Source organism: Vicugna pacos, chromosome 5, assembly GCF_048564905.1.
Source record: "Vicugna pacos chromosome 5, VicPac4, whole genome shotgun sequence".
Lineage (NCBI taxonomy): Eukaryota > Metazoa > Chordata > Mammalia > Artiodactyla > Camelidae > Vicugna > Vicugna pacos.
The window spans coordinates 27596117-27623470 of record NC_132991.1 but is presented as its reverse complement, the minus strand read 5'-3'; the positions used below and the strand labels follow the sequence as shown (position 1 = coordinate 27623470).

The window sequence follows — 27354 nt, the reverse complement described above, 5'->3', positions numbered from 1 at the left end:
CCAAGTGCCCAATGTCTCTTGCTGGACCACTGTGCCAGCCTCCCAAGCCACTGTCACTGCTCTCACCCTTGTCCTCATCCTTTGTCCAGCAACAACCAGACAGAGCTCTTCCAAGTACAAATCTCACTGAGTTAACTCCTTACATAATCTTAAAACCTTTCAAAGGTTTATACTGAGAATCTTGAACAATGTCTAAGTCCAAGTCAAAGTCTTGGAGAATGATGGCATAAACTCTTAGATGCGAATAGATGTTCTATTTCACTGCTGTATAGCTCCATAAATTTGCATATATGTATGTCCTCGTGTAATTCCCACCCAAAGCAAGATATAGAACATTCTCTACACTCTATAAGCTCGCGCCTCTGTCCCGTCCCTACTCTTTCCAGAGGTAATCACTATTCTGGCCTTTATTACGACGGATTCCTTTTGCTTGTTCTTAAATGTCCTGTAAGTTGGATCATAGAGATGAACTTTCTGAAACTAAATCAAACTTTTCAAATGCTCCTGCACGTTCATGATCAGACCAGCTCTAAGACAATAACATCCCGGAGTTCCCTGAAGTCAGATGTGCAACTCTAGCATCTCAAGCTCTCAAAAGAGCTTGTTAATCAACAAGTGAGAATGAAACCCACATAGCACTCCAGATTAAGCTGTCCCCGTGAATTGTCCCTAGGTATCTAAGACAACACAGTGATTAAGACTTCTACTCAGGGGCTTTGGGCCAATCTGGATAACTAATCTGCTGGGCAAACTCAGTCAAAGTACTCTTTTGATTCAAACAGAGACTTCAAAGTGACAAAAATGTGACAAAGTGTACAGTTACAGTCTCAACAGAGGAATGGGACTTTATCAGCTTAAGGTCTTACCAGGAGAGTTGTGTTACAAGTATTAGGGCTTAATGAGGATGGGCTGTGGTGGGGCAGCTTAAAGCCGGGTAAAGCCTCACCAGCACCCATCTCCCTGGAGGAAGGCCCTGAAATCTCTATGTTCAAGGCACAGCCCCTGATTCACCCTCTGTCCAGAATAAGGGCCAATTCCAATAAAGAACCCAGGGAAGCCAAGGCACTGGAATGCATCAGCCACCCCTAAGAGCTTATTCTGGTACCAGAAACCCAAAGATATATCTCCCCAGGGTTTGGAATTTCTGAAGCCTTTTTGGGGGGTGGAGGGGGAACAGAGGCCAAGGGACTTGTTTTGGCCCAATACCCCACCCAAGGATCAAGAAGAGAAATTCCAAACCTAAATTAGGATTGACTGGGAGTATTTTGGAGACTTAACCAAAGTCTGGAAGAACTGACAAAACATGTCTTACAAGGCATCCCTGCTACTGGAGTCCCACACTCTGCATCCTTTGGCATCTCAGTTAAACACGTGCTAAGTGTCTCAGCAGGTGAGGCCCACTGATGCTGGCTCAGTGGCAGGCATGGATTTTGATGACACAATTTCTGACATATGCAAGGCATTCAAAAAAGCACTGGTGACTGTTACCATGCAGGAATTACCACAAACCATAGTTTGCTTCCTAAACATGAAAGAGAAAAAGAATTGCTTGCTCTTCAGTCTGAAGTGTTGGTGGTGGGGAAGCAGAAGATAAGAAAGTAATTTGGATAAAATCACCATCATCCCATCCTCCTTGTGATGAGCTAAACCAGAACGCTTCCTGGAGGAAAAAAAAAAAAAAGTCTGTTTCTTTAGAATATGTAATGCCATACAAGTCTACCTTCTCTATCTAAAGTTCCCTTGAACCACTGTGCTGGTAAATTTCACTTACCCTGGCTTAAGGTGCATGGAAAAATCTTCCAGATCCTCTAGCAAATGAAGTGATGGGTGGGAGGGCAAGTCCCAGGCAGGGCCAGATATCCTCAGCTATGTTCTTTAGCAGTGACTGTTGTGGAACTTGAGAGTAAGTCCCCCTAAGCTAGGATCTCAACTCTGCAATGTCCTCATGCAACCTGGAGACAGCCTCGTGAGAAGGAAAACCGTGGTGAGGAGACAGGAGAAAAACAAATGCTAACTGAACAACTGTAACCAGCCCTTGACCCATACTTTCATTAGTTGCACTCACAATTTTATGTTTGCTGGAATGGAATGTTCTTTGGCTTACTTAGGAATGTAGAGAAGTTAGCATTGGACAGGGACACTGGGTCCAAAAAGGAACTCTTATAAGGACCCCTAGTCCTGGCTCCAGCCCTCCATGTCAATCCTCTGGTGCTGGTGTATGACATACCAAATTCTTTTGCGAGCAAAGATATTCAGTGTATTTAAGGAGTGAGAGGAGAAGCTGGGTTTTTGTAGCGTGTGATTAATTCCTGGTAAGAGGAACTGGTTTTAATTTCTTGGCATCCCACTCATCCCCCCCCAATTCAAATCATCTACATTGCACCCCTCTTCCCTCTACTTCAGCGAGAGCGATGGCCCCCTTCCTATCTGAGCTCATCCCTCTTCCTGTGTCCTCTCCCACTTCCTCAAGAACCTCATCCATCAGTAATGCCCTCCTTCACCTGTCTCTTCTCAATCCCAGTTAAATGACTTTCTTCCCCTTCCTCCACAGAGAAGTACAGTTATGCCTTCCCCATCTAAGAAAAACCAACCAGCCAACCAAGATTGCCCTCTTATTTTCACAGATTTAACTACTCAAAGTCATCAATTCACTGTCCTCCTCTTCCTCAATTTGACTCTCTGTGGGGTCAGTGGCATCTAAGACCATGGACCACTTCCTCCTCCTTGAAATGCTCTCCTTGTCTGGGCCTCTTGACCCCACCCTCTACCTGTCTTCTTGTCTCTTCTGGTATTTTGGGCAGATCATGGTACATATGAGTCCTACCACACCCCTCTTCCCTGAAGGTTGACCCTAGCAGGAGTGGGCCCTTGTTAGCCATATTAGTACTGCATGGACTCAGGAGTAACTCCCCAAGATAGAAAGAAAAACCAGATTAACCCTCCCAGAAAACAGGAACCGGGGTGGAGGAGCAGCCAGTGGGACTGGTGATCTCTCCGGGGAAGGGTTAGACTCAGGGGCAGTGGGGTTACCACACCATTTCCTTCTCCTCCTCTCCTACAGTTTCCTCTTCCCCCTAATTGCAGGGTCAAGGGAACCCAGCTCTAGCTCTTTTCTCTTCTGGATCTGTACCCTCTCTCTGTGATCTCCTCCACGTGCTCAGCATTAACTACCACCTCTGGGCAAATAATTCTAAACGAAATCTAAGTCACCCAGCCAGTCCCCTCTTCTGAGCTCCTGATCTATATGACCCGGAACACTGCTCATCTCTGCTGGGATGTCCCACAAGCCCCTCATAATGAAAAGTCACAAAACTGAACTTAAACCCATTGCTTTTCTCATCTTTTCTATGCTGATGAATCACCCCACCCTCCACCCAGTCATCTAGGTCAGAAATCTGAGGCAAGCTTCACTTCTCCCTTTGCTCCATTCTCCACGATCACTTCAATACCCATAACTTGAATATTCTGCACACTTAAGAGTTCTCAGATATATCCTCTCTCCTCCATTCTGACTTTATCATATTTCATACCCTATCACTTCATCCTATTTGGCCTTCTTGTTTCCTAACACCCCTCCCATCCTCCTCTATTTCTAAAACACAAATCTGGTTGGAGACTCCCCTAATTCTTTCAAACTCCTTGGAACAACATCCAAGTACTCTGATAATGATTTGACTCCTGCCTACCCTGGCAGTGCATCCTTTACCACTTTCCAGTGGGCCCCTAAACTCTGTCCACATTGAACGACTGGCAGTTTCTCGTGGTCTCAAACTTCCTCCTACCTCTGAACCTTTGTACCTGATGCCCGTCCCCCTCCCTGGAAAGCCTGCCCACATTTCTTCAAAGGCTAACTCAGCTAATTCAGCACAGCATCACCTCTTCCAGGAAGTCTTCCTTGAATATCACCTAGTACCTAGCCACCTGCACCTTGGGATCATGTTTACAGTTTCTGTGCTCCCACAGTCCCTTCTGCATAACTTTTTTACAGGTCTTTGATGCCATTTGATAATTGTCCACTTCCATCTGTGTCTCGTTCACAAGACTGTAAGTCCTTTAAGGGAAAAGACTATCTTTCTGATATTTGTATTCACGGTGCCTGCCATTCAAAACAGCCTTTCTGGATATCCTGGAGCACCAAGCAGGGAATTAATGAGAGAAAAAACTGAGCATCTCCAGAACAAGAGTATACACTCTTCCTTCTGTTATAGCTTTGAAACTGAGAAGGAAATCATGAGGGTGTGTTTTCTGCCTTTGTTTTGATAAAGCTCTGGAGCTTTCTTTTGCTTGAGATACCTCAAGGAGGTGTTTCTCTACGTGCATATATTTACAGGGTGGTCTTGTCCTGCCCTGCAGCCCAGGGCTGCAGGACCCAGAAAGCGCTGGCCAAGACTTAGCAAAGGCTCTATAAATGTTTATCTCAGAAAAGACAAGGTCCCTTCGCTCAAAGAACCCAAGATCTTTAGGGCTTGTTGGAATGAAGCCATGTTTCTTCTTGGCAGAGGGTCCTAAGATGACTCCATCCAGTATTAATGCCCTGTATAACCTTCTCTCCTTCAGGGCGGGCAGGCCTACTACTGGTTTCTAATCAATGGAATATGGCAAAGGTGATGGGGTGTCTTTTTTTTTTTTTCAACAGAGAATTATATTATTTTATAAACATATAATGGAATATTATTCATACATTAAAATTGTAAGAGATATTATAACAACATTAAAATACTAATATGGCAATATTAAGTGAAACACAGTTTGAAAATTATATATGACATATTATCTTGACTTAACAAGTATATCAAGAATTGACTGTAAAAATTATACTGAACTATTAACTGCTCTTGTATTGGGTAATAAAATGTGAATTTTTTCCTCATTTTTATTATCAAATTTTCAAAGTATCTTTAACAAGTGTACAACTTTCAGTGACGGGGTGTCTTTATGGCAGACTGTATCTCTTGCTGGCTTTGATGAAGCAAGCTGCAAAGCTGGGGAGGAGGCCCACACAATACAGAGCTGAGGGTGACCTCCCCAGCAGCTAGAAACTGAGGCTCTCAGTCCCAAAAGCCTCCAGAAACTGAGCTATGCAACAACAGGGTGAGCTTGGAAGTGGCTCTTTCCCCATTTGAGTCTTCTGATAAGATCCCAGCCCTGGTGAACAACTGATCGCAGCCTTGTGTGAGACCTCAAAACAGAAACCTGTCATAGAGACACCGCAGGAAGATGGTTTAAGCCACCCACTTGTGGCAGTTTGTTACGCAGCAAAGGATAACTAATACCATCCCTTTATTCCTATTGAAAGTCTAGCTACCTGAAGGGGAGGGTGAAACTAGCATTTTTCAGCAGGTTGAATAGAAAGCCATCATCAACTAAATGTTTAACTGAAACCGTACCCCCTAAAACCGAGTTCCCTCCCTAGTTTATGATTAATCTCTCTACCCAAAACTTGATTCCTTTGCTTGTCTCCTTTGACCTTAATCCCTTTCTTGTTCCCTCTGACCTCAGTTCTGTGCTTACTGAACGCAAATCAACCAGAGTCAGATGACTAAGATTGCTCCAGCCGGGAACACCACTAACGCACTACAATTACTATCGTAGATACTAAAATCGCTGTTGTCAATTTCACTCTTAACAGACAAACTCAGGCTGTTTCCCCAGGCAGGATGAGCACACAGACCCTGGAGCTATGGACCACCTGGCCAGAGAATCATAAACCGGAGACATATCATGACTCCCAAAGCTGCAATTAAGAAGTGTCACAGAAATGTCACAAGACGTGATTAATTCTATTTTTTTTTCTGTCCTTCTCCTTTAAAACATCCCTAACTCAAAGACCAAGATGGAGTGGATCTGAGGCATGTCCCCCACTCCCTTGCTTGGTGTCCTGCAGTAAACCCTTCCTTTGCTGCAAACACCTACATCGAATTGAGCTTTCTGTGTCTGTGGGCACACGAGCTTGGTAACATAACTAGAAATGAAATTCCCTCTAAAAACAGGCTTCAGTGTCTAAAAGCTGAGGCCAAGGAATTCACACAAGACAGTGTGTAAACTAAAGCAGGGGGAGGGAAGGAAATAAGGGTAAAACTTGTAAAGAGGCTCTGGAGAAAAGTGCAGCTCCATTGGTATATTCAACTTTTAAATCTTCTTAAATGTGTTAGATGCATGTTAACATTCACGGTTCATTGACTTTTATTCTGACTTCTATAAACAGGCACACGATGAACCCTAATAAATGACTTCAAATCTTGTTTGACTTCAATAAAGAAATTAGCATGTTAATCTTAAAAAGCCTACCCATAGAAATGAATGAAAGCTCATTTTCCGCCAAGCCCTCCTCCCTGCAAGTCCGCCTCCCCAGTTCCCGGGCCCCTCCCTGCCACCCTTGTTCTTTTCTTTGGCTCTGTGTTGATAAAATCTGGCATCTTCTCAAACCCCTTAGATCTGGCAATCTTGCAAAAACAAACAGAAGCTACCTGGGGCCCTTGATTCCCACTCATTTACATTCTTTCCATGCCAAAGGTCAGAGGATGTCAGCGCTGGTGGCAGCCAGTCAAGTCCAGCAGGGGACCGTCCTTATCTATCAAGGCAGTGTTTTCCTGTCTCCAAGCGTGCCGGCATTTACTTCTCTAAACTTATAAATGGAAACAGATGTAACTGCCACAAATCTGAAACTAGTAAGTCTAAAAGTTGAGCCTAGAGCTGCAGCAACAAGTAGTCCAGAGTCCATGCAAAGGTCATAAAAGAGCAGACAGTGGGTGGAGGGGGAAGACACAAGCTATTTGACCTAAACAGCATAGGGAAAACCAAGGCAAGCTTGAAATTCCAGGTGGTTGATCCATGGAATGAGTATTTAAATAATTAGCAATTCACATTAAAGCAACACTGCCTTTTAAGTAATTCATTGGTTTGTAGTTTTTTAAACAGCCTTCATTTAAGAGTAATGTCAGTTTCACATGCTCCACTAGTGACACACAGATGTCAGTTCCATCTGGAACTTCTACAACCCACCTCTCTGCCCTGACAGTCAATTAAGGTCATCTAAATTAGTTTTTCCATTTACAGGATTTTTGAGCCCCCAAGATGAAAACTGGTTGTTAAGAGACCAAAACAAAAACTTACACGTAACAATAGATGGTGGCCCTCCAAAGCTCAGTCCTACTTGACAAGATCTTATTCCTTAGCATTTAATTTCTCTCATTAGAAAGAATTTAAATTAAATTACTATTCCTCCCATGGGGAGGGAGACAGAATGAAAAAAGAGGTTGAGAAACACTACTCTAGATGTTTAGAATTCTACATGAGCATTTAGGGAAGAAAAGGAGCAAAGGGAAGCAGGGTAAAATCTGCAGATGCTAAATAAAATAACCTAGAACAATCTAATAACCGGATCCATTTGTGTAATAGAACAGGGGCCAAACTAGGGAAATCCCAACGGCAGGTTACGGCACAGCGTTAGACTCTGAGCCTGAGGTCAGAAGACCTGCACTGAGCCAGCTCCTAACACATGATTACTACCGTGTGACCTTAGAGAAAAGTTGCTTATTAATTGTAGTCTTCCTCCTTTTCTGTAAAAAGAGTGAAAATGTCAGATTCACAAGGTTATTGAGACAGTTAAATGAGATAATACTAGTGAGGCACTTTGCAAGCAAGGAGATGCTGTTCAGCTGAAAGGTAACACCCTTCGTAAGAAATATCTGAACATTGGAAAGCGCCGTGTGGCCAGGGGATTATATTACTAACCCTAATGTTGACACTACTATGAATTATTGCTTCAAGGTGGTATTAGACTGAGTGTGTGAAGAGGCTGCTTGTGGGAAGAGCCTGTGCTATGTAAACAAAACAAAACAAAACAGAAATGACCTCAAGAAACTGATCTATTCTACTTTAAGGGGCTAGGGAGAGACATTCAGACCACAGAGAAGTGATGAGAGAAAAGCTCCTTTCTTATCTTTCTTCCATCAGCCAAACCATCGATTCTCAGCTGACTACACTTCGAATCAACTGGGGCACTTTTGAAAACTTTTCAAAATGTCTGAACCTGAAAGATGATGAGAACTCCCTAAATATTTATTGAAGAGGTGAACGCTGGCAAGGTTGCAGTGAGATAAGAATTCTCATCCGCTACTAGTAGGAGTGTAAATTAATACAACCTTTAAAGAAAGCAATCCTTAATCTGCACCATTTTTTCCCCCATTTTGTTCAGTTTTGCTTTTGTTTTTGTTTTAAAGCTCATTCTCTTGGTTAACTAATTCTATGTCTAAGAACCCATCCCAAGGAAATAATGAAATCAAGGAGCAGAAGTGTGTACATGGAATGCCTGTGCCAGCATCATTCTACGTTGGGATCCATACCATCCAGGATAGCTTGAGTTGCTTTGAACATGTATAAAACACTTGTGCTCTGTAGACCCTGTGCTATGGGAATATCTGACAGGTAAATAAAAGAAACACTAAATCATGACAAGGTGCTGCAAAAAGCCGGGTGTCATCTCAGCCAAAACCAGCCTCCCTGCAGCTCATCAGTATTTTAAAAAGTTGAGAACCTGCCAGTCGGTTCAAGCCTGGTCAGGTCACGTCTTAGCTTTCCACCGTCTTGGTAATCTCAACTAATCTCAAAATCAAATGGCAGACAGTGAGCAATTAAACATCTGTAAAGGAAAGTAACCTTGCAGGCTAAGGCAGGACAGGGGTAAAAAGTAAAATTCACCTCAATGGCTTTCTTTTTAAACTTCCAATCTTCTTGAGTCAGGACTCCCCGGGGTTTGCAGCTCATTCCAAGCCTAAGATTCTCCACCACAAATGACAAGTATCCTCAAGGGATTAATTGTTCCCTTATTCCAAAGAACCTCCCTGACAAGCTGCTGAGAGCACTGCAAACCTTCATCAGCCCTACCTTCCTGTGGGCCACAGGACACAAATATTCTCTCAGGAGTGCAGGAAAAAGGGAAAAAATGATGTTCTATGCCGGAGACTAAATTGTGAGCTCTCACGCTTTTAGCATCAGTGATCCAAAATACAGGAATGATGACCAAGAGGGCAAAAGGGCATTTTTATCAAACGTGTTCATCAAGTAGGTTAAGCACCTACTTCCCAAATGAGTCAGACGTCGTGGCTCATCACTACGTAACCCTGGTCCAGGGGACTGTGAACGATATACAAGCAGCCAAATTGATAACAATAAACAGGATAAGTGTCGTGCCTGATACATCGCAGGACTTATCCTTTGACCCTCACACCAACCCCATAATGTAAACAGAAAAAGAAAGATTTGGCAAAGACAGGCACACAGATCTAGGTTAGCTGACTTGCCCAATTTACAGAGCCAACTTATTAGTGAAGGATCAATATTCAATCAGAGCTCTTCCAGTTTTCCTCACGTCCTGTCACACAAGGCGAACACACGTAGACTCGATATATGTGCCTTGAGCATGAGGTTAGACCAGACACAGAGGTGCAACCAAGACCCAGGAGCCAGGCTGCTCACTTCAAGTCCCCGTGTCGTCACCTATGGCTAGTGTGCTGTGGGGCAAACTACTAGCATATGCTGTGCATCAGTTTCCTCATCTGCCAAATGGGGATGATAAAGAGCACGTAGCCCTGGAGTGATGCTGAGGATCACATATTAAGTGCGGAGCACAGTGACTGGCACACAGCGAAAGATCAAGAAATGTGAGCTACCGTAATTACGAGGGGCATTGATGGAGCATCAGGAACGACTCTGCTTAATCAAGATAAGATGCAAATATACTGAGTCCGTCTGCAGGTCAGGTATGTGTCGGGGCCATAACAGTTTCCTACTGCTGCTGCAACACATGACCACAAACTTAGTTGCTTCAAACGACACTAATTTATTATCTCATAGTTCCGCATAAACTATGGGCTACAATCAAGTGTCAGCAGAATTGCGTTCCTTCTGGAGGCTCTGAGGGAGAATCCATTTCCTTGCCTTTTCTAGCTTCTAGCGGCACCTGCATGCCTTAGCTGATGTCAAAGCACTCACTTCAACCTCTGCTTCCATTGATTATCTCCTCTCTCCCCCTGCTTCCCCCATCACACACGTTCTCTGCCCCTGACCCTTCTGTCTTCCTCTTAGAAGGACCCCTTCTGCCATGTAAAGTAACATTCACAGGTTCCAGGAATTAGGATGTGAACATTTTGGGGGGACCACTATTCAGTCTACCATGGGAACCAAGGATGCAAGACTGAATCTGATACAACTCCAGAGCTCAAAGAGTTCACAGACTACTGAGTAAAACAGAAAAAAAAAAAAAAGAATTCCAGTACATATTGAACACCTGAGAACAGTCTCAGGGCTATTAGAGAGGTATAAACAAAGTGCTCTGGATTCGTCTATCTCAACCAAGAAAGGAAGACGAGGCCTCATGATGAAAGTGGCAAATGCATAGAACTGAGCACTGATATGTGCTTAAACTTGTGGTGAAGGGCATGGGAAAGCCCATGAAAAAGTTGGGAATATTGAACAGGTTGGTGTGATTAGAGCCTGGAAGAAAGTGACAGAAGAAAATGTTGAAGAGGGATATTGAGGCCACATCATAAAAGGCCACAGCAAGGGAGAGGGACTTTATAGAACGAAAAGGCAATGAAAGATGTTGAATCCCGCACTCAGATGTATGTTTTCCAAAAAACATTCTGCCAGCAGTGAGGAGAGTGAATTGCAGAAGGCAGACCCAACTTACAAGCTACTTCAATAGTCCAGAGAAAAAAAGAAGACTCAGCCAAGGAAGGAATGAAAGCAAAGGTGGATTTGAGAAACGTTTCCAAAGTGAAATCAACAGGACCAAGTGACCGAGTCAATACAGGAGGGAGACAAAGTGATGCTCAGGCAGCTGGTGGATGTTGGTGTCTCTAAATGGTCCAAAATTCAGACACAGAGGGGGGCAGCTGAGTGAGGGATATGTTTCAGATTTGCTGATGAGAGCCTTTATGGGGGCCAACTATAATTGTTTAGTGAAAAGAGAAAGCATGCAGAAATGACATTGATGAGTCTGAGAGACTAGAAAGAGGTGATATTTGGAGTCAGAGGACCCAGGCTCTGGTCCTTCCCCCACATTTATTAGTGACTTAAGATAAGCTGCTCCAAATCCCAGATCCTGGGTTCCCCATCTATGAAGTGCAAGATTTGGAGTATTAGGTAACCATTAAATTCCCCTCTCATTCTAAGTTATATAGGTCTGACATCTGAGTCTTCATTTTCTTCTCAATATTTTCTTCAAACAGTTCTCCCAGTCACTCTTGACATGAGCCACTAACAGAAACTTTGAGGGGTCCTGATTTTCAAAAAAGAGCTAGAGCTTGAAAGGGGAGGACAAGGGCACTGTCACTGCACACCTTCCATGCACCAGGCACAGGGGTCCTAGAAATGACCTGCGTCATGAAAATCAAAGGTGGGAAGCTACAGACAGTAGCTTGTGTTTTCTGTTCCAACTTTGGTGTTTTATTCAGTTCCCAAGTACTCCTTTCCTATTAGTCTTTAAAATGTGTTTATGCCAATAGGGCAACAAATGATTTTTCTTCTTGGATATTGAATAATTACACAGGGGTTCATGAGAGTCTAGAGATGGAGGAGGCAAGTAACTAATTTTTAAAGTCTTTTATTTAGAGAATAGTAAATCGAGATAGTTCTCTAATGAGGTCACTGATATTACAGGACAACATCAAGCCCCCACTTTAAACAATTCAGTGGCACCCGCTGAGTCTGGCTGAAATTCTCAGCGGGGTGGGGCATGGGGACTTAGCACAATCATCCTGTGGGTTTTTCAAATGATGAACCCGCCCCTTTCCTCTATCCCACAAGACCCTTGCACTTCTCCAGTATACGGAGTACTCATCTTCCTCTTAAATTTAGAAGCAGATAACAAAAAGACTGCAAATTACTAATAACTAAAATAAAAATCCATATTCCATAATTGGATACACACATATGCTCTTACATATGTACATATATGTATATGCATGTGTGTCCAACTAGGACATACATATTGTATACATACAGATATAAAACACCTCACTGGGTAGACCTCTACCCACTCTGTGTGTCTCCCTTCTACCTACACACGCCTTCCTCGTGACCTTATTCAAACACACGACTTCCTTCAATTGACTGTGCTGCTTTATGCCTGCGTCTTGGTTCACATTCTTCCTTCTTGTCCTCCCCAGGTCAGATGGTGCCCTTCAGCTGTCGTCTGCTGGTTAAGCCTTCCCTGATCTGAACTGACCACTCCCTCCTCTGTGACCCACTGCACCTTCTATCATGATTTCTGTAGCTCTTTATTGGAAGCTTCTCACATGTCTCTCTCTCTCTAGTTTTCAGTTTCCAGAGGTAGAACAGGCAAGAACATGACTGATATTTGTTGACTGACTGAATGAATATGGTGACAGAAGAAGAAGAAGAAGAAGCATCAAGTACACGATTTGGTCTCCATAAGGTGAACGTATATTCCTTTCCTCAAAATCCACGTACAGGCCCAGAGAACAAGTTTTGTTTATTTACTATCAATAAATTAATGATAAGAACGTCCAAAAGTGGTGCTGTTTTTGAAATATAATATATTCCATGGTTTAAGGGGCAAAGAATGAACCATGCACACAGTATGGTCAGCAAAACTTATTTGATTAGAATTTTTAATTCTATTTATTCTTCCATCATGTCAATAAAAAGTAGAATTGAGCTATTACCACCTTAAATTTCATGCCGCAGCAAGATTATAATTTGTAATACTAAAACGGTGGGACATTTATTTTTGTTCCATCAGTACTGAAACAGCTACAGTTTTCCCCTCCAGGGACATATTTATGGCCACTTCAGTCAACAAGCCCAGAGAAACAGCTCTCACGGAACATGATCACCACTGACAGCAGAAATAAAGTTAGCATGTTAACACGTGCCATGCGAGACTGTTATCACAATGTTCACCTACAGAACCACCCCGAAGCACACTCCCCTGAACCCTGAAAAAGAGAATCAGGGAACTGTGTCTAAATCTTCCCTCCGTCCTAAGAGACAATGCCTTTTCTAGCAAAAAGTGCTTACTCAGTGTCAATTATAATGCAAACCTCAGCCTGTGATATAGGCACTTGAAGTTAAAGCCCGTGAAGCTCTCTTTAGTAAGAGAAAAATCTAATTCAATGGTTAAATGCCAATCAGGGTGGGATAACGAGGCAGCAGCTGAAAACACAAGATTTAAAAATCCACTGCAACTCCTTTGGGGACGCATTACTGCCGCATGGCTGTCAGAAGCAGACCGTGAGTGAGTTAGCACCATTAACTTGGGAACTAAAGAATGACTCCTATTTAAGTGAACACGTAGAGAATCCCAGGAAATTTCTGAAGAGTTACATGTTAAATGGGTCTGGAAAACTTGCTTAGCCTCGAAAGTATATGCAAATGAATTTGAATAATGAAAACAAATTAGGAAGTAAGGCAAAACCGAAACTACATTTTCACCAACCGTTGTACATGTTATACATACATAAAGACTCAAATATCTTCTAAGGTAGTCATGAAATTTGGGCCTCATGACTGATCTATTCATCCTGAGAAAACATTTAGCCTTTGGAAAAGGGCATTATCTGCTGGGCCTAAAGTAGGCTGTGAGCTTCATCATTTGACCTTTTCACTTGCTTCTTCCGAGCTGCTGCTCCTCTCTGCATTCCAAAAGGAAGATGAGCATCACTGGGGCTCAAGGGAAAAGACCAGAAGAAATCTGCTCTAAATCACTGACCCAGGAATCTCCTTCTGTCTACACTAGGACTTTTCCCAGGGTCTTCAACAAACCAAGAAAAGCAATGGCACGGCAAGGCCGAAGTGACCAAAACAGAAGGCTCCCGGAAGAGGCCGGGAGTCACAGGTGGGGAGAAAGAGGTGAGGTGTCCATGGATGGGGAAGAAAAACATCTTATGTGTTTCAAGGTTCTCCAGCCCACACTGATTCTCCTTTTACTGACACACAGGACAGGAGCCACCAATGACAAGTACAATGTGATCCTACCCGCAGCCACAGCTGATTGGTCCAAGTTGACATCTGTCCCAGGCTGGGCCAATCAGCTCTCTTCTTCAGGACTATTGATTCTGGGAAGAGAGAGAGCATGAGTCAGTCCCACGTGGTGGCACAAGCTATGAGATGTGTCCATCTTAGGAGCATCTGAAGTCACCTTTTCTGCACCTGGGCTGCAGTAAGAAAGAATGAAACCAACAAGATGAGAGAAATGAAGAGATGAGGAGAGTACCAGGTGCATTCAAGTCCCTGCTAGCGAGGCCCAGCTATAGACCTGGCCTTCCAGCAGTTTCACTATCTGACTCTTCCTTCAACTATTCTCCATTTATTCATGTAAGGGAGAGGTGGCACAGTCCAACACCATAAAAATGTAAAGCGTACAGACCCAGCAATCCTTATAGAGTCCAAATAGAATAAATTAGGAGTAAGAAAAAGATCCATTCTGCTCCACACATGAGATAGTCCTTCAAAATAAATTTTCCCAAGCTAATTTGAGTTGGGTTTTTGCCATTTATGAACAAGAATCAAAATACTTGATACAAATAATAAAGATTTTATGCCTAAGTACCTTCGAACATAATAGGAGACTCAGAGGTATGGGTAGTTTGAGAAGCCAAGCCCTCCCTGACTCCAGCCTTCTGAGCACGCACAAGTCCTTTGTCATGCTGATCATGGGATTTCCTGGGAACTGTTCACTCATATGCATGTATATGTGTACATACATATGCATGTGGGTTTATGACAATCAAGTCTTAGCACCAGAAGGAAAAGCCAACATCTTCTCTTCCTGACTCAACGCAATCTCGAGAGAATGTGAGACTATTCTGCGAGAGTAACAAAAACAATTTTGCAGCCCTCAGAGAAATTTTGAGAGTTTACAATTTTCTAAAACTATATGCAAGACTTTGATAAAGCTTATAAAAGGCTAATGTGATAAGCATTACAGGTAGCAGCATGTATAATGTGGATGTGATAAAACTGATTCGAAGACCAGGTTTCATGCAAGAAATTAGACTTGACACTTGAAGGCAGATTTAGTTCCTATCAGATCAATGTAAACTATGTACCTTAGCAAAAGGTGATGTCACCAAAAAAGTGTAGAATGATATTAACAAGTTTGGATATTTGGAGATAGAACCCTGAGACTCATGCTAGTTTTTTTGGTCACCGCTGGGTAGTCTAATCACAAGCCTAAAATATAAAAAACACTCTGACAACATTCAATATAACTTTGAAAAGATGAAGCCATTTACCAGGAACAAGTTTTGTCCCACAGGAAACAATATAATTAATTTCGGCCAATTTTAATTAAACAAATTCTAGTTCTCTTAAGAACAGTATCTCAAGGCTACTTTACAACACACAAGTCCTCTCCACCTACATGTCCATGGGTCCTCAAACCTCCCAAATGAGCAATTCTCAGGACTCAAGAGCTCCCAAGGCAAACAAACTTCCACTTCCCAGGTGAGTGAGCAGAAGAGACAGTTTTCAGCGGGCCCAGAGGCTGTGTAAGCCGATACTGTCCAGGTGAGCTTCTTCTCCAGATTTTGCAGAGTATTAATATGCCTGCGCTTCTATTCAAACTCAAAGTAGATTGGCTTTTTCACACCATTAAAGGTCAGTATCTCTCCCAGCCCCCTTACTCCACGAAGTGGAGAGAAAAGGTGAGCACAGGTGGCTGAGGGATTCACGTCACCATTTTCCACCAACAGAGACACGTTCCTTAATACACAGGGGACAAAAGAGGCCAGAAAGAGCCAGCTGTGGCCTCGTCTGGTCTCTTGCTCCTCCAGGGGCTGATGCTCTGTGCCTTTATTTTAAATGACTTTGCCTTTTCTCTCTTGAAATGCCACAGGGAAGAAGTGACCTAAATGGCCTGGGCTATCGGGGGTAACCGCCATAGCCGCCAGCATCACCACCCCACCTCTTACTGCCTTAAGCACCAGTGCCATCTGCCCACAGAAGTGGGGCACAAAGTGTGTGGGGAGGATAGGGGACTAGAGGAAAGAAGCACAGGATCTTCTGTTCGCATCTTTCTGATACCAGCCCCTATCTAGTCTCACCTTCTTGTGCCAGACTTTAGGATAGAACTCCTCTTAAAAACAGCAAAACACGCTGCTAAAGTTGCATTTGATTTTCTGAGCGAAGCTTCAGCTCCCTGCACAGAAGGCAGAACCACCGTGCCTGGTTCCTCATTAAGCAACGATCCTCATCCCAAGCCCCACTGCTTTTACCACCATCTGACTGATGCCAGAAAGTTTCGATTTGCAAGCTGGACACTCAGTGAACAGAGCCTTTAAAACGTTCCAAGGAGCGGAGTTTTTTTTTTTTTTTAATGAGCATATTTAGGTTGTTATGAGTCAAGTTCAAAATTCAAGTCACATATGAACAATTTTTATAGGGGGAGGAGTAACCTGATGTTCAAATTCATTTGCCTCCCATTCGAAGTAATCCATCTTTGAAATTTCTGCGAAAATTCTACAGAGATGCCCAGAAAACGGCACCAACCATCTGTAAGTAAAAACAAAAGCTCTCTATAGTATATATCACAGGTTCAAAGCACTTTGGCATCGGCAGATTGAACACGTTATTAAAAGAATTTAACTGCAAGAAGAGCTACCATAATTACACAGCAGCTGGTCTAATGTTGACAAAACAACTTTTAAAGGCTTTCAGAAGCCTTTAAGGCTAATCAATTAAAAAGGCATGAATAGTAATGTGCATCCTATCCTTAACACCGCAAGCTGCATCTCCTGCAGATACAGTGAGGTTTTCATTTTGGAACAACCACTTCTTACATCCCACAATTGAGCCAAACACGTGAATAAATTCTCAGCTGTGTCTAGGTGAGACTATTATACTTAAAATAACTCCATAAAACTCAATTATAAACGTTGAATCTGATGAGCATTTCCTACCATACCAGCAAAGTTTTTATCAAAATGCCAACAGCTCATGCCAGAATTTGTGCTGACTGTACCCAGAGAAGGCAGAGAAATGGCTTAGATGATTGTCTACACCGGCTGAACATGTGCTGGAGGCACAAAGAATGAATGAATGAATGAACGAACAAATGAGTGGATGCTGCAGTGAGTCTGGACGCTGTATCCAAGCTCCACTGACTTACTCCCCTTGAGACTTGTCCTGGTGGTCATATGGAATGGCCTTCTCCGCCAGGACCAGCACGTTTCCTTCAAGGTCCAACTCCAAGCCCACCTCACACAGGAAGCCCCCCCCCACTCCCCACAGGTTTGTTTCTTGTCTGAACCTCTTACACTCAGATAATGCGAGAAGTCTTGACGTATCCCTGCATCCAATCCTCTTTGGGGCCCTCACACTTTTCTCCACAGGGGCAGAGAGTAAATGATTTAGGTCTCATCACAACTACCCACCCCTACCGTGACGTTGTGAAAGCAGCCGCCCCCACGTAAACACACAGACACGACTGGGTGCTGATCAGACTTTATAGAAGGAGGCAGGAAGAGGACTTGGCCCAAGGTCAGTAATGCGCTGACCCCTGCCCCACCAGCCCGAGTCCCCTCCTTCCCACTGAGTGTCCAGGGAGTCTCCTTGGGGACACCTCCAGGAAAGGGGCCCCTCATCGCCACCTCTTCTAATTTCGGAAGCTTCCCCTCCCGTGGACCAAAATGAGTCTCCCCACCACGGGCAGCCACTGTCACACCTTCGCTTTCTGTTCACCCTTCCTCTCCTAAGTCATTCTCCATCACCAGCGGGCTCTGCACAGAAAGGCCTCCCAGAACCATTCATTTAATTAAAGACTCCCCTCTAGTTTTGCCTTCTGGAGCCCCAGAGAGTACGCGTTGTACCTCCTCCACCCCATGGCCTTCATGCCTTTGAGGATCCCTGCGGGAGATGCGAGTTTACAGTCTGACCACTCATTTGGGATCTATCTCACGGTGTGTTTTATTGTTAGTTTTCTTCGTCCGCGTACACGCCTTTTTCCTCCTCATTTAGATGGCAAGTGAGGCATAGTCCCGGGCACACGGGCTCCATTTAGTTTTACGAGACAGAGTGGCAGAATGACCACAGAAATATCAATTGGCAAATCTTTTTAAAAACCTTTCTCCGCAAAGTCAGCGGGGACAGCTCATCCCCGCAGTGGTAAGGCTGCTGGGAAGGCAGTTCTTCGGAGGCGAATCATTCTCCGAAGGTATCACCGGGGATGATCATTCTAATGTGACGTATCATCCTAACGCGGCAGACTTCACGACACCAACAACCAACACCCCAGCTGAGAGCTCTGAGGCTGGGCCCAGGGGGCCCTGCTCACACACCCAGCAGCGGCCTTACCACAGCCCTGTCTCGGTCATGTGAAGACCCTGCGCTATGCAGCCCTCTCCTCAACGATCTCCACCCCAGAGCAATACACACGCCGTTGATACTTACATGACAGCACGTAGCCAGCCTTCAATAATCCACTCTTAAATTTTAAAAATGAGGAAAACCCTTAAAAGCACCCCTTACAAACAAGGAACTTTCCTTAGGGAGAGAAAGGGGGTCCCTCACTGAACCCCTACTTTCAAAACACTAGTGAAATGATTATTTCACCATGTTTACTTCCAAAATCTATTCTCCAGGATAATTCGCTTTCATCCTCAGTTATAAAATAATGCATTAAATAGGCTAGTTTAGCCTATTTATGTTTTAACATCAGGGGTCTTTAAGACCAGAACACTTACGTGATCTCATCCAATACCATTCTGCCTTTTTATATTCCTTCTCCCCACCCCTATCCCTGAAGGACAGGGAGGACGTATTCCACAAAGTCCTGTACCATCTCCAGCCACTCCAGAAGCAATGATGGGTGCTGTGTTTGAACAAGAAGGATCTGCTTGTGGACGCTCACCAGGGTGGTGGAGGGGCCCCAGCAAGGGCAGGGTGGGCACCTGCCCACTCTGTGCTCCAGAAAGCCCAAGACGAGCCATCAGCTCGGCCACACTGTCCAATTCAGCAGACACTGGCCATATGTGGCCACTTAAATGTAAGTAAATTAAAATTTTTTAAAAATTAGAAATTCAGTTCCTAAGCTGCACCAGCCACATTTCAACAACTCAGTAGCCACATGTGGCTAAAACTATCATATTGACCAGTACAGACACAGAATACTTCTGCCACCACAGAAGAGACTAGAAAATTCTACTGGACAGGCTAGCAGGTCCACCAGGCTGCTCACTGACTGCTGGTCTCCAGCCAACACCTAAGGGGTTGTCCCCTCACCTCCCTGAAACCCAAAGAAAAAGTAGGGATAGGGAAATATCACAGCTGGTTCTGCCACACCATTACCACCACATTATCTTCAAGGCATTCTTTAACTACAATGAACAAAGAAACACGTAACCTGCTCTTACCCCAGGGAGTTCTGGCAAAGTCCTCAGCTTCCCCAACTCCACGAGAAACTTTTACCTAGAATAAAAGTGAGACTTGACCCTCACCTAGATTCTAGCAAAAAGTAGGGGGAGAGGGAGCAAGAGGCAAAATTTTTCAATTTGTTCTGAAGTCAGCCTCCTTTATATTATATTATGAAGTTCATTCTTGCCTTAATTATCACTTTGCTTTAAAAAAGAAGGCAGGGTTTTATGTCCTTTATAAAATATGACTCCAAAGTTCCAAAGAAAGTGTTAAAACACTTACATGCCTTAGATTTATCACCAGGCAAGTAAAGTTGTTCAGTCCTCTGCCTCTAGGTAACACAGCACACAATTTTTGTTCAGTTTTACTGAAATTGCTATCTCCCTAAAAGCCAAGAACAAGAAAAAGTTGCTAATAAATTTAAAATGTCCCACGTAGTGACTTCAGAGAACATAAAATTATTAGAGGAACTAAATTCAAATTCCAGGCTGCTTTCAGAAAGAAGAGATGACCTCCCAGAAGTCTATAAAGTCTGTGGAACATCTGTTTTGATAACATATGTACTTAAAATTCCCCACATGTCAGTTTCGAGTTACTACAAAATATAAGGTGGCACCAGCTGCGAGGATGAAGGGGAGAAGCTGCAGCTAAAGGGTCGGGAAATTTTTGAGATTTTTAATGGGACTCAAGGCTCTTAACCATTTTCATGTCTTGATCCTGAGAAACAGAAGGAACAGGGACCGAAAGTCTTACCCCTTCCACAAGTGAAGAAATTCTACTGGGATCTTTGTACTAAGGGCTGTGGTGTGTTTAATTCTCGAACCTTTCAACTAAATGCCCACCCCTCATTACTTCCACCTCCCCAAATATTATCCATCTGCAGGGGCCAGTTCCACTCTCACACTTCCCATGAAAGCTGCTTTATCTCTCTGGCCTTCACACTCCTAACTTCTCTCGGCATCTATAACCAAAAAATAAATAAATAAATAAAGGACCTTACAACTGCCATTTACTTGTCCTTACTCTGCTCTGACAGACCCATCTGATCTCCTCGGGCTTATGAATCTCCTCCTGTCTCATGGCTCTTACAGAGACAGTGACATTCTCCAAATTATATCTTCAGCCCAGACCTCTCCCCTCTCCCCAGCCACTGAGCCCCTATCCCTTATGTCTGGATGCCTAATAGGCATCTCGAAAGTCAGGTGTCCGAAGTCGATCCTCTTCCAAATCCACTCCTCCTCAGCTTCCCCACGTCAGTACATGATAATCCCACATGTTCAGTCATCCAGCCCCAAACCTTGGAACCATCTTTCACTCTGCTTTCTCACTCATTCCCCACATCCTACCCTTCAGTAAACCCTATCTCCTCCACTCCTTTCAAATAGACCAAAAAAAGGCTCTTTTTCACCACCTCCACTGCAACCACCTGGATCTAAGCCAACATCGGCTGGATTATTGCAACAGCCTCCTTCAGCCTTGTCCCCTCCCTCCTATTATTTATTCTTATAGTAGCCAGTCATCTTTTAAGTCGTACATTTAATCAGGTCATTCCTTGGTACAAATTCTTCCAGTGGCTCCCCAACTCAATTGAAAGAAAGAAGAAGGAAGGAAGGAAGGAAGGAAGGAAGGAAGGAAGAAAGGAAGAAAGGAAGAAAGGAAGAAAAAGAAAGAAAGAAAGAAAGAAAGAAAGAAAGAAAGAAAGAAAGAAAGAAAGAAAGAAAGAAAGAGAAAGAAAGAAGGAGGAAATGTCTTTGAAATAACCTCTAAGGTTCTGCTTGATGGAAGAGCTGCCCGCTTCTGTCTTTGACCTTTTACTTCTTGCTGTTTGGAGAGCAAGCAAATTCAAGATGCCACCAGAGCACCTTTCTGCCTGGAGGTCCCCAAGGCTCTCTCCCTTACCTGGTCCAAGGGCTCATGTGACACCCTCACCGTGGGGTCTCCATGACCACCATGTTGAAGTCACCACCTGCCTCCCACTCACCTCTGACATTCCCTCTCCCTCATCTCCACTTTAGTTTCTCCACGGCACTTATCATCCGCTGGCATGCTGCATATGGTCTTATTTGTGTCTTATTTTCTACCTCCTCCCCTCTAGAATGGAAGCTCTTTGAGGACAAGGATTTCTGTGAGTCTCACTTACTGATTTACCCCCAGAGATTTCTGCTTATTTCATTCATTATTGTGTTTTCCACCTTGAACTGTGATTGGCATGAGTTGGTTCTCCTACATTTATAGAGAGACAGAAAGAGAAGCCATTCTAAGTTCCACAAGGACAGCTGCCATGTCTTCCCCTTCCTTTTTATATCTTTGGATAGGTCCCAGAAGACAGTACTTGTTGCCTGATTATTGCCATGTTTGCACTGGCAAGTGTGAAACATTTGGTCATTAAAGATTTTGGACATGTTAAATGTCGACAGCGTTGATGCAACATGAAAAGATGTAACTATTTTTTGAAGATTTCAAAGCTATTTAAACTTAAGCTCATCATCTATTCAAGTATGAACAATTCTCAAGATCACCAATAAGAGACAGTGTCTTAAGTGCTGCCAAAAAAATGACATCAACACCTGCCCAAAAAAGATGGGAAAGGAAACCTTAATACTGTCATTTGTTGGGTAAATGACAGCAAATACAGTCAATTTCAATGCCAAGTCCCCAAACAAAGTCATTTAAGTTCTTCTGCTTGATTATTAAAATAAATAGATACTTTTAATAAATCAACTCCACTTTGCCAAGCAATGACGTTGATAATGTCCTAGACAAATTGTTAGGGAATTATGGATACTGTTTGAATGCAACAGAGAAAAGAGGAAACTTTCCCCTCCCCTGTTTGAAAAGAGAAAGGTGAATACCCTGTTATCTTCCAAACAACTGGTCTTTTGAATTGAGATATAGTTAATGTACAATATTATATGTTACAGATGTACAACACAGTGATTCATAATTTTTAAAGGTTATACTGTTTATAGTTATTATAAAATATTGGCTATATTCCCTGTGTTGAACAGTATAACCCTGTAGCTTATTTATTGATACATAATAGTTTGTATCTCTTAATTCCTTACCCCTGTCTTGCCCCTCCCCTCTTCCCTCTCCCAACTGGCAACCACTAGTTTGTTCTCTAGATCTGTGAGTTGTTTCCTTTTTCAAATAACTAGTTTTTAATAAGGGAGACTTAATAGTCAAGAAGTCTGAGAAATGGCGGGGAAGACTCAATCTTTCTACACATCCAGAGCACAGCCTATAAGACATCAACAATCAAGTACAGACCAAATGCAAAGGTGATTTTTTTTCACACAAGATGACTTGAAGTTTATGCAGAAAACTTTCTGAAAATCCAGCATCCATAAAGTGACTAAGCACTCCAAACATGACAAAACAAATCCTACCTAGTGGTTTTAAGGCACTTAGACCCCATCCCATAGACAGCACCTCATTCCTATGTGAGAAGACTCAGTCTCTTCCAAAGCTCACTGAGCTGCTGCAGTACAGAATCAACTGCATGGATACATCTGTTCCATTCTCCGAAACGTGTACAAAAATTTCTAAGTAGAGTTCTTTTATCTGTTTACCTTTAGAAACAGAGAAATGAACATTAAACACTAACTAGCATCATGTTGAGGGGAGTTATAAAAAATTTACCTTTAATTGTTAAGAAAACCAGCCTCGTATGCCAGGCAATGGTTACATTACTGGCAGACAGGAAGCACTGCTCGTTAACTAATCTGTTCATTTATTCAGCAAACACTGATGGAGTAGGGAGAGTGTCTGCTCTTCAGATACCTATAGAGCATCTACTCTGGGCCAGGGCTTGCAATGTGCGATGAACTAAAAACACCATTCATATGTTTAAGGGAATAGAAAAGGTGGCCTCTATAAATGAGAAAGCCAAATTCAAAGACCAGGGCACGGCACAGCTTAGAATCTTCACCAGAACAAGGAGGTGAGGAAACACGGGTCCTCCGAATCAAGCCCATATCATTATATGTTTTTTATCACTTGGGAAAAAAACAGATATAAATTGTTCACCAAATTTCAAAATTCAACTTAGAGTTTAAAAATATAACTAGGGAGGGTGGGTGTAGCTCAGTGGTAAAGGGCATGCACAAGGTCCTGGGTTTAATCCCCGGTGCCTCCATTAAAAATTTTTTTTTAATATTAAACATGTACAACTAATTCCAACTTTTTAACAAGACCAGAAAAATTAAATAGGAATATTGATGTTTCATCAGAGATAAGCTTGAATTCAAATAACAGAATATCTGACAATGATTCTTAAAAATTGTAAATAAAGGTAGAGCAAAGACAACCAAACTTGAGACATACTGCAACATGTAAATGTATATAAAGGGGAAATTATTATCCTATTTTGGCTTTTGTATACTAATGTTAACTAATAAATTATTTCTTTAAAAAAGGCTTCTCGGCATTTTGGCTAAGATCAAGTATAAAAACATACAAAGAAATTTAAACTCATAGCCCACTGTAAACCGTCTGCTGTAGATTACGTGTAGGTTACCCACAGAAATTTATATTATTCTAATTTCAGAGAATTCACGAAGTGCAGTGATGACCATACGAAAACTAGCCGTTGTGAGTCCTTATTCTCTAACACAGAGATGACACACAACCACCCTGTTTTCCCCTGCTCTCCACCACCTCTGAAAGTGGAGCTATTTCAGCAGTGGTACAATCTAGATGGAGTCACGCTGTGCCCTGGACTCCTGCCTCTATTACCCCCTCCAAACATCCCCACTTTTACCAGCTCCTCATCGGCAAAGGGTGAATCTGGCAGGAGCCAAACAGAAAATCCAAGATTGGTGTTGGTGGGGTGAGATGTGATAAACATCTTCTGGAATCCTGAAGCTGAAGGGATGAACAGTGCACATTTTGTACACAGTCCATATTCATCTTTTCATCTTCATGTTACAGCTCTGTGATTAATTGCACTGCTTTGCCCAGAAGTGCCTCTGTCAGAATAAAATCTGGGCCTTTTATAAATTATTTCTTTCTAAAATATTATTCCCTCTCTATTAATAAATGTTTCAATGTTTTTATGAGGGACTGTGTGTGTGTACGTGTGTGTTTGGGAAATTCATTATTTGTGTTTTGACTGCCTGTGACTTCTGCAGTCTAAGTGCACACCCTGCAGGTTTGCGCCATCTCGATGCGCTCTTAAAGTAGATGCAGGGATTTTCTAACAGTACATTTTTGATCAAAAGGTTTACATACAACACAAAAACTCTCCCAGGTAAGAGGCAAGAGGCTAGCTCAAAAAGAAACAGGAAGAGAGATGAACTACCTAACTGTAGATTCACGGAATTTAAAACTTGGAAGGACCTCAGACAACAGCTAGTCCAATATTCGGTGCTGCACAGAACACTGCCCCTCAAGATGTACATTCAAAATAGGTTTAGTTGTTTAAAAGGTTGGGGATTCACTGAAGAGCACACTTCCTCCTTCAGATATTCAGAGTGATCGTTCACTTACTAAAAATTCTGAGAAGTCTTGCAGTTGAAAAGCATTTAACCCACTGTTTCCCAAACATTTTGGACCATCGTGCTTTCTTTCTCCCTCCACATCCCTTGGATCCAGTGTCTTTCTGCAGATCCCACTCTAAAGGGACTGATCTCGTACACCCATTTCACAACTGAGGAAACGGAAGTTCAAAGAAGTTACCTGGCTTGGCCAAAAGCTGGCAGTTAATTGGTGGCTGATAATTCAGCAAATAGCCTGATCAGAGTTTAGATAAAAGTGGGGCATAAGCAAAGATTCCTACACCTTCCATTTCCACCCATACCTCACCACAAACTTGTTGCCTCTTCTGTGTTTCTGTCTCAATCCCCTTGGATTCTTGGATTCCCTCAACTTTTACCTCCTACTTGACCAATATACAGCTGTTAACCAGTTTGGGTTCACTCATTGCCCAGTGTGTGCTTCCCCTCAGGGAAGCCCTTTGATGAAGATCTCTTAGACTCTACAGTTGAGAAAGTGCCTTACCACTGGCGTGGCCCTAATGGAGGCTGAGGCAGGAACACGGTACATAACTTAAGGTAGGTAGGGCTTTGTGGCTCTCCTTAAATTTATTTCTCTTTATTTTAGGGATTCCCCCAGATAAGATGGGAATCAGGACTGGAAAGTTTTCTTAAAGTGGCTATAAAATAGATGATCCTTTCCTTATTGCAAATCCTCTAGCGCCTTCTTGTCTGTACTCTTTTTCTTCTTTCCATTTTCCATGTTCAACCTTACACAGTACCCTGTTCCAGGAGAGATCTGAAACCCACGTGCAACGTCAGAACTGCCCAGAAGCTATGGGAGACGTGTTTACCTGCTTGCCCGCAATGTCTTCTAGGTGCTACAGCATTCAAGTTTCAGTTTCTTAAATTCGCTTGGCCTAGCTGAAAATTACCCCTTCTAGTAAAGGTCTTTCCTACAGAGGTCCCAAGCTGAGAAGAAAGTACCATTCCAAACAGCTCCTGTCTTTAAAATGCTATTCCAACCCCAGTGCTCATAATAGCACTATTTACAATAGCCAAGATATAGAAGCAACCCAAATGTCCATCAACAGATGACTGGATAAAGAAGATGTGGTATGTATATACAGTCGAATACTACTCGGCTGTAAAAAAGAATGAAATAACACCATCTATGGGTACATGGATGGACCTAGAGATTATCATTCTAAGTGAAGTAAATCAGACAGAGAGAAATAAATATCATATGATATCACTTATATATAGAATCTAAAATATGATACAAATGGGCTTATTTACAAAACAGAAACAGACTCACAGACATAGGAAACAAACTTCCGGTTACCAAAGAAGAATGGGAAGGGAGAGATGAATTAGGACATTGGGGTTAGCAGATACACACTACTATATATAGTAAGGTCCTGCTATATAGCACAGGGAACTATATTCAATAACTTGTAATAACCTATAATGAAAAAGAACATATATGTATCATTGAATCACTTTGCTGTACACCAGAATCTAACACATTGTAAATTAACTACATTTCAATTTTTAAAAAAGCATATGTAGAAATCAACCAAAAAATGCTATTTTATTATATGATATGTTTTGCCATTCATTTAGAAAGTGGAGTCTCTGAATCACTTTGATGGAAAAAACACCTTTTGCAACGTGTTGATTTTTACTTGCCTGGTTTGGCTATACCAAAGAATAACAATACTGACAACAGGAGGAGATGAACCCTGAGTTGTTTCTCAGAATTGGGTGGAGTTGATGCTGATCCAGCACATTTCACCTGTTGATCCTTAAAACAACATTTTAAGTCAGCTGGCTGTGATTCCAATCTCCAACAATGGAACAGGAAGAACACTGGCTATTAGAGATTAAACAGATCTAGCCTTGTCTAGTTCTCCGTTTAAAAAGCATCAGCCCTAACTATGTATATTATGCTCTTCTATGAGGTGGTTCATGAAAGAGTTTTCAACAGCAAAGAAGAACTTTGTATATGTTTATGATGTACTCTCTTCTATTTTATTCTATTGGGATAAGGATCAAACATGCTGAACACATGCTATATACACGTAGCTAGGGGCCACCATGGAACCGAGAGACAAAGAATGCTATTAAAGTAGTAAGAAATTACATATGAATACTTAAATCTGGGTGAGGGGAAGAGAAATGATTATTTTCTTACTTGAACTTTTCTGTTCTTTTCATGTAATAGAAATTATCTATATACTTTTAAAAAGCATAGTACAGCTCAGTATGAAAGAGTGGAACAGCCAGCTTTCTATTTCCACGGGTGAAGATGGCATATTTCACTTGCCCAAGTCCTAGGTTATGGTGAGTGATGGCTTAGAGTCTGTTCCAGAAAGACCCTCAATATCTAGAAGGTATTCCCAAGAAACAAAAGCAAGGAAGTGTCTCTGAGGACAACAGTCACAGCTTAGGGCATTTGTGTGTTCTCGATGGACATCCAGAGACTAATATTAAATGGAGG

The 27354-nt window shown here is 42.6% G+C and overlaps 1 protein-coding gene across 2 annotated transcripts in view; it reads right to left on the bottom strand.

Moving 5' to 3' along the window:
- Positions 1-27354, bottom strand: part of LYPD6 (LY6/PLAUR domain containing 6) — a 113327-nt gene that overhangs the window by 78961 nt on the left and 7012 nt on the right. The window contains exon 2 of one of the 2 annotated variants that reach the window (XM_015245197.3): positions 14002-14081. The exons of the other annotated variant lie outside the window; for it this stretch is intronic. The gene's annotated coding sequence lies outside the window, so the exon portion shown is untranslated. The remainder of the gene's footprint in view (positions 1-14001; positions 14082-27354) is intronic. 2 annotated transcript variants of the gene reach the window in all.